The following is an 11,148-nucleotide window of genomic DNA, read 5'->3' as shown; positions in this document are numbered from 1 at the left end:
GCTAGGGGGAACCGCCCTTCCACGGAGGTGGAAGGGACGGTAGCCAACCCGGGAAGAACCAGCAGCAAACCCGGGAAGGGCCGAGCAGACGAAAGAACAACGCAGGGTCCTGTGTCGTTCCTCCACGAAGACGGGGAGCGACATGGAGGAGTCATATTTCTTCAATTCAGAAAAACGCCAGCTTCTGCCTCTCTAAATATGTCTTTCCACCATTAATACATTTATATACTTCTAGTACTCCTATAATAATAGATGTATGTTTGCTACATTTTATCTATTTTCCATGTCTATTATTGTTTCTTTCATGTGTTTTAATGTATTTGTATCTCTTTACTATTTCAGAAAAAAAATTCTCAGGGCTACCTTCACCTTTATTCTCTTTTCTACTGTAGTCACTCTAGGCTTCATCAAGTTTGTCAACTTACTGTATGTTTAAAATATTTTTTTTTATTTTAGGGTAGAGAGAGATATCTTATCTACTGGTTTGCTCTCCAAATATCTGCAATGGCCCCAAACTGAGGCCAAAGCCAGGAGCCAAGAACTCCATCTAGGACTCACACATGGGAAGCAGTCTGTATTCACTTGAGCCCACATTACTGCCTTCTAAGGTCTGCATTAGCAAAAGGCTGGAATCAGGGGAGTGTCAGAGCATTGAATCTAGGTACTCTGACTGGGGATGCATGTGTCTTAGTTGGCATCTTAACTACCAGACCAAAGGCCTATCCCAGTTGACAGTATTTTAATGGGTATATATTTTTATTTCTAAGATTTCTAATTATAATTCTAATAGATTATTTAAAAATATCAATCTGCTTCTGTTTTATTTCTACCTACTTTATATTTCATTGCCTGTACTTTCAAAAATGTTTTTTGAAATGTGAAGGGGAGAAAGACAGACAGAGAGGGAGAAGCTCCCATCTACTGTCCTACTTTCCAGATGCCCACAGTGCCTAGGATGGGAAACATTAGCCAGAATTTCAAGCTAGCTGGGAAGTAGAGACCCAATTACCTAGGCTATCACCTGCTTCCTTCCAGGGTCTACATAGGCAGGAAACTGGAAAAAGGAGCCTGAGTTGAGAATCAAACTCAGACCCTTGTATTTGGGACACAGCTATCTTAGCCTCTAGGTAGTTTTAAATAACATCATTCCTTTATTTGCCCATGTGAGACAGTTCAAGTTCTTCTGGAATGAATCTATGTTGTGACGTTTTATTGTGCTGACTACTTTCGTGAGACAGTTTGTTTATGGGTTTGGATTTTTACCTTTTCCACTGAGTGAGAAGTTTGCATCTCCTCCGTTGTCTCTTGCTCACTTGCTCACTCTCTATCACTCCTGCTCTCACTCCCTGCCCTGTGCTTCCTCTTTCCCATTTAATTGTTTTGAAGTTGCTTTCTCAACCTATCCCTGAGGTTGAGGTATGAACCTAGAAGAAAATTTTATATTATAAATTATGGGCCTTCTGCTCCAGAATAAATTGAGGTTATCATAGTCCCTCTTAGAAAAATGGATAATTTTGTTTTGTTCCTGGAACTCCCTTTCACTATTATTCTGGAATTTTCTTCAACTTTCTTCTGACTTCTGTTTTCTATTTCCTGATTTCTGTGTCTTCATCTTTCTTGGTTGACTCCCCTAATTTTAGTGAAGCATACCTACTTAAGTATGAGGGACATACTTTTTAGAGAATATTCCCTACTGAAAATACTTTGATTATACCTTCCTGTGTAATTAATAGCTTAATTTCCATGAGAAGTAGAAGGTATTACTCAATTGTTCTCTAGCCATTTGTGTAATTGTTGAGAAATCCAATTCTGTTTTTATTTTCAATCTTGCATGTACCTGTTTTTTCTCTAGGATTTTACATCCTGATGTTCTAAATTTTACAGTGATGTGACAGTGATATATCTTGATGTCATTTTGGTAGCATTCAGTACATAATTCAATATGGAAATTCATGTCCTTAATTTTGCGACATTTTATTGCATTTAATAATTTCTTCTCATTTATCTTCTTTCATTTTCTGAAACTTCTATTAATTCTGTGTTAGAGTTTAATTTTTTGCTTACTATTAGTTAATGTGAACAATGCTACTATGAACACGTGGTACAAATACCTATTCAAAATCCTGCTGTCAACATTTTTTCAGTGTACACCTGGAAGTAGAACTGCTGGATCATGAGCTAATTATATTTATATTTGCATAAAATATGACAGTATTTCAAAAAGTTTGTGGAAATGGAATTAAAAGATAAATCTATTTTGGTGAAAAATAATTTAAATTCATGCTTAATTTTTTAATAAAATGTACATTTTGAAGATTCTTTATGTATTTTTACTTCCTTTCTCTTTCAGCCTATTTTTGTCTTTTGATCTAAAACAAGTCTCTTGTGGATCATTTTAAAAATCCATTTCTGTCTATCTTGTTCTTTTGATTTGAGATCTTAATTCATTTACATTTAAAATAATTACTGAGGAGGAAAGACTTTATTTTAATTTGCTATTTTTTCTATATGCTTTATAATCTTCTTGTCCCTCATTTCCTGCATTACCTTCTTTGTGTGTTTTTTTGTAGTGAAATATTTTAATTCACTTCTCATTTACATTTATGTATATTCTATAATTACTTTCTTTGTGGATACCATGGGGATTGCATTTAACATTTTAAAGTTACAACACTCTAATTATTAGGGTAATTATTAAATTAATTAATAAATTAAACTTATACCAGATTAACTTTAGTGGCATAAAAAAAATCTGTTCTTTTACAGCTCCACGCCTACCTGCTTTGATGATTGATGATTGATGTCATAAAATTGCATGTTTATATGTTGTGTGTCCTAAACCATAAAACAGTGTCTACTTTTTTAAATGTATTAGTCTCTTGAATGAAATGCAAGGCTACAAACTAAAATTATAATACTATTAGCTTTTAGAGTAATGGTTTTTTTTTTTTTTTAAAAAGTATGCTTGTCAACTCATATGCAAAAAAAGTTGAGTTACAAATCATTATTGGGGCTGGCACTGCGCCCCAACGGGTAAAGTCACTGCCTGTAGAGCCAGCATCCCATATAGGTGACAGTTCGAGTCTCGGCTGCTCCATTTCTGATCCAGCTCTCTGCTGTGGCCTGGGAAAGCAGTGGAAGATGAATCAGGTCCTTGGGTCCCTGCACCCATGTGGGAGACCCAGAAGAGGCTCCTGGCTCCTGGCTTTGGATTGGCGCAGCTCCAGCCATTGTGGCCAATTGGGGAGTGAACCAGCGGATGATGGAAGACCTCTCTCTCTCTGCCTCTCCTTCTCTCTCTGTGTAAATCTGACTTTCAAATAAAGAAACAAATCTAAAAAAAAAAAAAAAAAAAAGATGGCCCAGATGCTTGGGCCCCTGCACCCAGAAAAAGCTCCTAGCTCCTGGCTTCGGATCGGCTCAGCTCTGGAAGTTGCTGTCAATTGGGGAGTGAACCAGTGGCTGGAAGACTCTCTCTTTTCTCTCTCTCTCGCTATGCCTCTCCTTCTGTATAACTCTTTGGAATAAAATAATAAACACATTTTAAAAGAAAAACCAAAAAACCCACAAGTCATTGTTACCATAATGCTATTTTTTGGCCGGCGCTGCGGCTCACTAGGCTAATCCTCCGCCTACGGTGCCAGCACACTGGGTTCTAGTCCCGGTTGGGGCGCCGGTTCTGTCCTGGTTGCTCCTCTTCCAGTCCAGCTCTCTGCTGTGGCCCGGGAAGGCAATGGAGGATGGCCCAAGTGCTTGGGCCCTGCACCCACATGGGAGACCAGGAGGAGGCACCTGGCTCTTGGCTTCGGATTGGCGCGGCACGTCAGCCACAGCGTGCCGGCCATAGCGGCCACTTGGGGGGTAAACCAACGGAAAAAGGAAGACCTTTCTCTCTGTCTCTCTCTCTCACTGTCTATCTCTGCCTGTCAAAAAAAAAAATACTATTTTTTTAAGCTGCACCTGTGTTTACCTTTACTGAGATCTGTATTTCTTCATATGAATTGGAGTTACTGTCTAGAGTCCCTGTATTTCAACCTGATGGATTCCAGCATTTCATGCAGGACAAATCTAGTGGTACAAATAATCTCTCATCTCCATTTTTTTCTGTTTTGCTCCTAGAACTTCTAAGATGCAGACATTGGTCTACTTGAAGACATTCCCAGTTCCTTGAGGTTTTGTTAACTTTCTTCATATTTTTCTTTCTGTTCCTCAGCCTTGGTTATTTCTTCTGCCTACTCAAATCTGCCTGGTGGTTTTTTCATTTCAGCTCTTGTGCTTTTCAGTTTCGGAATTTCTCTTTGGTTTCTTTTAAGTTTCTTATCTCTTTATGAATATTTCCATTTTTTATTCACCATTTTATTGAATTTCACCAAATCTTCCTTTATGAGTGTTGTTAAAAGAAAAACAGAGCAGTTCAATTTAACAAAGTTCCCTTGAGCAAGATAAAGCTTCATGAACTGCAGAGTGTTCCAGACTGAAGATGGTTCAGAGTGCCCTTACGAAGCAGTGAGCTATTTTTATCATTAGAAAGACAGGAAATGACATACAGAGGTCACGGGATTGGTATAGTCCATAGTTTACATTATTTAGACATAATCTGGTAGCCTTTAACCTAGGCTTGGTTGAAGGGGCAGCTGCTATATTGGCTGAGGTTCAGTTGCTTAGCTACAAGAGTATATTCTTAGGTACAAACTGCTTGCGCATCAAACTAGATTGTAGCTGAGTACATATGGAGGTCCATTTTCACCAACTGGTCATTCTAGTAGGGGTTTGGTTTAGACCAATTCTGGTTCAATAGCATCTTTAAGACAGTTATTTTAAAGTGTTTGTCTAATAGATCTCATTGTAAGCTTCTGTTGTTGTTTTTCTTTTTTCAGTTTTTTTAACCCTTCAAATAGTTCAATGCACCACACTTTTAAAATTATTTGTTTACTTATTGATTTATTTGATAGAGGGGTGGAGAGAGGGAGAGAGAGAGACAGAGACAGAGAGAGACAGAGACAGAGAGTTATCTCCCATCTGCTGATTCACTCCCCAAATGCCTCAACAGCCAGTGCTGGACCAGACCAAAACCAGGAACCAGGAACTATGTCTGGGTCTCCCAAATGAGTGGCAGAGACTCAAGAACTTGAGCCATCACCCGCTGCCTATCAGGGTGCACAGTAGCAAGAAGCTAGAATTAGGAGCAGAGCCAGGACTTGAACCCAGGCACTCTTATAAGGGGCACTGGGATCCCAAAAGTCTGCTCTGGACTATATTTTCCTATTTCTTATTATCTCTTATAACTTTTCCCCCTGAAAACTGAATATTTGAATTTAATAATATAGTAACTCTGGTAATCGGAAACTACTTTCCCCAGGGTTTTCTGTTTTTGAAGCTTGTAGAGGTGTCCTTAGGCGTGGATCAACCTGGGTCGTAAACTTAAGGTCTTCCCATGTCTTTTCTGAACCTATTCCTTTCCCTGGCATCTTCAGTAATTTTTAATGCCCCTTGGATAATGCAGCTGCTTTTGAATGCCCTGGTCTTTAAGATCTGGTTCTCAAAGGAGGAAAATGAAGGCGCGAGGTAAATGGTGCTGGTCCTTTAAATCGCCTAACAATTGTTTCAGTCCAAAGAGAGGCACTTGCAACCTTGCAGAGGGATTGGGAAGTGGTGGTGCAACCGTGGGTGTCCATGTTGGTGTCAACCTCTGTGATGAAAGGGGCCCTCAGCAGTCAGAATTTAGGTCCCTGAAATCTGAAGGGCAAATATTTGGTCTTTATGGCCTACCTCGTGTGTGAGCATGGCCTACCTTGTGTGTGAGCAGCTCCAGGAGTAAGTACGCTGTGGCCTGCCTGGGCACGATAGGGTGGGGAACAGATAGCCACTGCTGGACTAAGCTGAAATTTACCACACTTAAGGCAGTTTACCTCACAGACTGTCCCTTGGAAGTTATGAGCCTGTGATAGACCGGGGAGTTCTGAAACAGTTACACCAGACTCTGGCAGCACAGTAGTTGACCAAGTGAGGGCAGAGATTCCTGATGCTTTTCCCTTGCCATCCTTCCAGGTCACTCTTCCTAAACTTTTCTTCCTACACTGTGGTGGAATGAAAAAGCCATGCCAAGATGGCTGCTGGCAACAGAACCTGCCTGGCAACAGACTGTGATTGGATGGTTTCGGAAACTGCCTGGTAACAGCCTGTGATTCATTAGGGTATAAACCGCCCCTTGACTGGATTGGCTGCCTTGGCTATATAAGCTGCTGTACCAACTGAAATAAACGAGTCTGCAGGCTGCTCACACATCTGGCCTGCTTTCACCTGACTCCCAGGGTCTGTGTGGTGACTCTGTGCCTCTTGCTCCCACCGCACTCTTCCTCTCAGAACGAATCCACAGCAACACTACACAGGTTCCTTTTTGGAGGGAGGAGAATCTGGATTTTATTAATTTTTGTTTTTAATTTTAAATTGAACTTTGTCTGCCAACAATTGCATAAGTCGAGTCTCCTTAATTCCCTCTGCCTGTTTATCTGGTGACTGTTTGACTCCTGTTAGACTGGGAGCTAGGGGTTGGAAGTTGATAGTTTATGTCTGCTTGTCATTAGTCAGGCACTTTCAGTCTGCCGATGAGTATTTTTTTGTTTATATCTGTGGAATCTTTGCCTTTTGTCCTGAGGGCCAGATCCTTGGCACAGCACAGCTTCTTTGAAGCACATTTGTATCTTGACTACAGGTTGAGTTAGAGTGAAGATCGGCCCATGGCCATGGTTGTCACTCACAGTGGGGTTATTTGGTAAATGCACAATGGATTCTCAGGATAACCTCTTCCTTTTCTGTTGTGGTCTGTTATTCCTTCTAGATTTCCACTCACATTAGGAAATCAATAAACACAAATGGCTTGACCATGACGTCTCCTTCAGCTTTCCTCTTTTCCCTTTATGCCAACTAAAAACATTTTTTTTACTATGGAAAATGGAAAATGGTTATATATACAAAAAGACAATTTTGCAGTGGTTCCTTTTGTATGCACCTTTCAGGGCCAACCATTATCAACTCAAGACCAATATTTGTAAATCTAAAGTCTCATCTACACATTTTCCTCTAAATTTATATATATATAAATTATATATATATTTAGAGATAGGGAAATTATATATTATATAAATATAAATAATATATTTATATATTATGTAAATATACAAATATTTTATTTATTTTTATTTATTTAAATATTTATATATTTAATATATAAATATTTAATTATATATTTATATATCAATTATATATATCAATTATATATTATGTAATATTAAATACCACTCTTTCACTCTCCAAATGCCTGTAGCAGTTGGGGCTGGATCAGGATGAAGCTAGGAGCCAGAAACCCAGCCCAGGTTTCCCATGTGGTGGCAAGGACCCAAGTACCTGAGTCATCACCTGCTGGTTCTGGAGGTCTGCATTAGCAGGAACCAGTGGAGCCTGGATTCAAGCCTAGGAGCTTGGATTTAGCATGTACATATCCCAACAGGTGTCTTAACCACCACTTCTAAATTTTGAAGTTGTAAATATTTCAGCACGCATGATGAATTTTTAAAAATTTTTCCCAAAGAAACTTTTATTTAATGAATATAAATTTCATAAGTACAACTTCAGGAATATAGTTATTCTTTCCACTGTACCTGCCCTACCACCCACACTTGTACCGCTCCTTCTCTTCCCTCTCCCCTTCCCAGTCCCATTCTCCATTAAGATTCATTTTCAATTAACTTGTACACAGAAGGCCAACTGTATACTAAGTAAAGATTTCAACAATTTGCACACATTTCAACAATTTGCACACACTATTATGTATGATGTCAGTGACCACGTGAGGCTCTCTCTCTCTCTCTCTCTCTCTCTTTTTTAAGGATTATTTATTTGAAAGTCGGAGTTCCACAGAGAGAGAACGAGAGGCAGAAAAAGAGGTACTCACCGGATGACCGCAATGGCCGGAGCTGCGCCGATCCTAATTTAGAGCCAGGAGCTTCTTCCAGGTCTCCCACATGGGTACAGGGGCCCAAGGACTTGGGCCATCTTCTACTGCTTTCCCAGGCCATAGCAGAGAGCTGGATCAGAAGTGGAACAGCCAGGACTTGAAGCGGCACCCATATAGGATACCAGTACTGCAGGCGGCAACTTTACCCACTACGCCTAAGTGCCGGCCCTCCACCCAAGGCTCTTGACTTGAGCTGCCTTGGCTGTGGAAGCCTTTGGAATCCACAAACACTGTCAGTATTTAGACAAGGCCATAGGCAATGTGGAAGCTCTCTCCTCCCTTCAGAGAAATGTAACTCCTTCTTTGATGGCCACTGCATGATACATTTTTAAAACATGACACACAATATTACCTAGAAAATTTACAAGAATGTTCTTGTAAATTCAAATATCCTCAATCTTCAAATAATCAAATATCAATCAAATATCCTCAATCTTCAAATTTCCAATGGTCTTAAAAATGTTTTAATGTGTTTTTGTAGTGGTTAAAATCTTATGTAAGTCTCTGGTTTTCCCTGTCATCTTTTTTTTTCCCTTGAATTTCTTTGGTTGAAGATACAGGTCATTTGTTCATACCTAACTTTGATCATGGTGTGGTTTAGTATGTACCTCTGACCTCTTGTTTCCTGTGAATTGATAAAACTATTTCAGACACTCTTCTTCCATAATGCCACGCTTTCTCTCTCTCTCTCTCTCTCTCTGGTGATATTCATGGATGCCAAATATATTTAATTGCCAAGCAAACGTTATTCAGCCTTCCTTGTTGTGAGTGAGAACTACTTTAATTGCTCACATGGCAATTTACCCCATCCAAGACCATAAATCATGATTTGATTGAATCAATCACAATAATCCTAATCCTGGTTTTTCTTTTGCTATCAGTTGTTCTAGAGGTGGCTACATCACTAAGTCCTGACCAGTCAAATGTAAAGAACAGGTTATTGGAAAAGATTTTCACTCCAGTAAAAGATGGAAGAATGCCAAAGCAAAGGCCATTTTTGCTTTTCTCAGCTCTCCCTTCTTGGACTATTGCTGTGGGAAGATTAAATGCCTGCACCATGGTTATTAGATGATCTCACTCTGATTCTTATTTTTTTATAAATTATCTTCTTATCTCTCGAAATGGTTAGAATTGCCTTTTTGCCTTTGGTATTCTTAAATCACTTTAATGTATCTGAGGTGTTTTGTAGTATTCTATCTCCTGTTTGGCACTCACTTGGCACACCTTTTAAGGAAAACTGCTTTTCAAATATTTTTTCTTCTTCTCTTTTCTCGACTTGCAGATATTGGAGCATCTGTTCCTGTCCTTCAAAGCTCTTGTCTTTGCATTTCCTTCTTTACTATCTTTCCAGCTTTCTTGCATTCTTTTGGAAAAGTTCTTCAGTCCGATTTGACACTCACCAAATTCTCTAGTTGTACCCATCTTGTTATTTAACATCAAGCCATACATACATATTTACTATTTCTACCGTTTTGCAATAATTTATTTTTGGTATATATGTCGACATAATCCCTCATCTCTTTAAGTACATATAGCATGTTTATTTTGGATTATTAATGTTTTTTTTTTCAAAAAAAGATTTATTTATTTACTTGAAAGTCAGAGTTACAGAGAGGCAGAGGCAGAGAGAGAGAATCTTCCATCTGCTTGTTCACTTCCCAAATGGCCACAACAAGCAGAGCTGAGCTGATCCGAAGTCAGGAGCTAGGAGCTTCTGGGTCTCCCATGTAGATGCAGGGGCCCAAGGACTTAGATTTATCTTCCACTGCTTTCCCAGGCCACAGCAGAGAGCTGGATCAGAAGTGCAGCAGCCAGGACTTAAACTGATGCCTGTATGGGATGCCAGCACCGCAGGCAGTGGCCCAGCCCACTATGCCAAAGCACCAGCCCCGGATTCTTTGCATTAACCATTTTTCAGAAAGTATTGTTGTTTGGTTTGCTATTTGTCTATTTTTTTATGTGTCTTGATACCTTGTGCTTCTCTTTCAGATGAAGTATACTTATGTTAGGTTGAAGATGAGGCCTTAGGTAGTGTGTGAATTTAAGGAGAGAGGAATGAGGAACTTCACAGTTGAGTCAGCAACAATCCCAAAACTACTGCTGGTCACTATTCTAATCTACCCTTGCCTCACCTCATCATGAGCATATACAAATGTATTTCAAAAAAGGTCACAGAAAGATGACATTAAAAGATAAGCTTATTTTGGAGCATAAGAACTTTGATATCTATATATAGTTTTTTCATAATATACATTTTCATACATTTTTCAAAGACCCCTCATATGCATGGATTCCAATTTGTTGCATTAAAATAAATTTATCTTTAGCTCCATTTTACATGAACTTTTTGATATCTCCTTGTATTTCCTACTTATTGATTGCCTTTAAGTTTACAGTGATAATTCTTGCTCTTGCCTTTCCTTCTTTCTGTTCAAGAATTGTTTAGTTTCTCTGAGCAATGAGCAAGGCAGCTGAAACATTTCTGAGATTATTTACTCTTAGCTGATGATCTTTTCTACAGTTTTTCCTCATCATTATAATTACCATACAATTGTCACCCATACTGGCACACTTAGGGAAAGAGAAAGAGTGAGAGAGAATAGGGATATACCAGGACTTTCCTGGAAAAACAGTATATGCTCCTGTTACTTGACATTGATGTAACCTTGTATGAGAGTAGGGCCAGGTCTTTTATCCCTGGCATTTGGTAGACATTTCAAAATTTTTATTGAACCCTGGCCCACTCTTAAGGTTTATATTGTTATAGCATTATCTATCTCCTCCATCTGCCTGAGATGTTCTGACATCTATGCTTACCATCAATCTTAGCTGTGTTTTTATGTGCCCTTGTTGTCCATGTGTTCTACTGTGTTTTCAGACTCCAGTTAATACCTTTTCATATATGTATATATATGAAGTTTTAGTACAGAAATTTTCCTCCTTCCTTGTATTTAATTATTTCCTCTTGAACAAATTGTGCCCTTCCCATTGCTACAAGTCTATTCAAGCTCTCCAGGGTTGCCTCATGCATGGCCTTGAAGTTTCCTGTCAGGAGGGGTAAGACATGAAATACTAATTTCAATTAGTTACTGGTTCTTTTTCATTTCATGATTATTTATTATCCATTTTATCAG

The sequence above is a fragment of the Oryctolagus cuniculus genome, chromosome 15 (assembly GCF_051225735.1).
Source record: "Oryctolagus cuniculus isolate XC-2025 breed Fujian yellow rabbit chromosome 15, ASM5122573v1, whole genome shotgun sequence".
Taxonomy (NCBI): domain Eukaryota; kingdom Metazoa; phylum Chordata; class Mammalia; order Lagomorpha; family Leporidae; genus Oryctolagus; species Oryctolagus cuniculus.
This window is presented reverse-complemented; position numbering follows the sequence as displayed.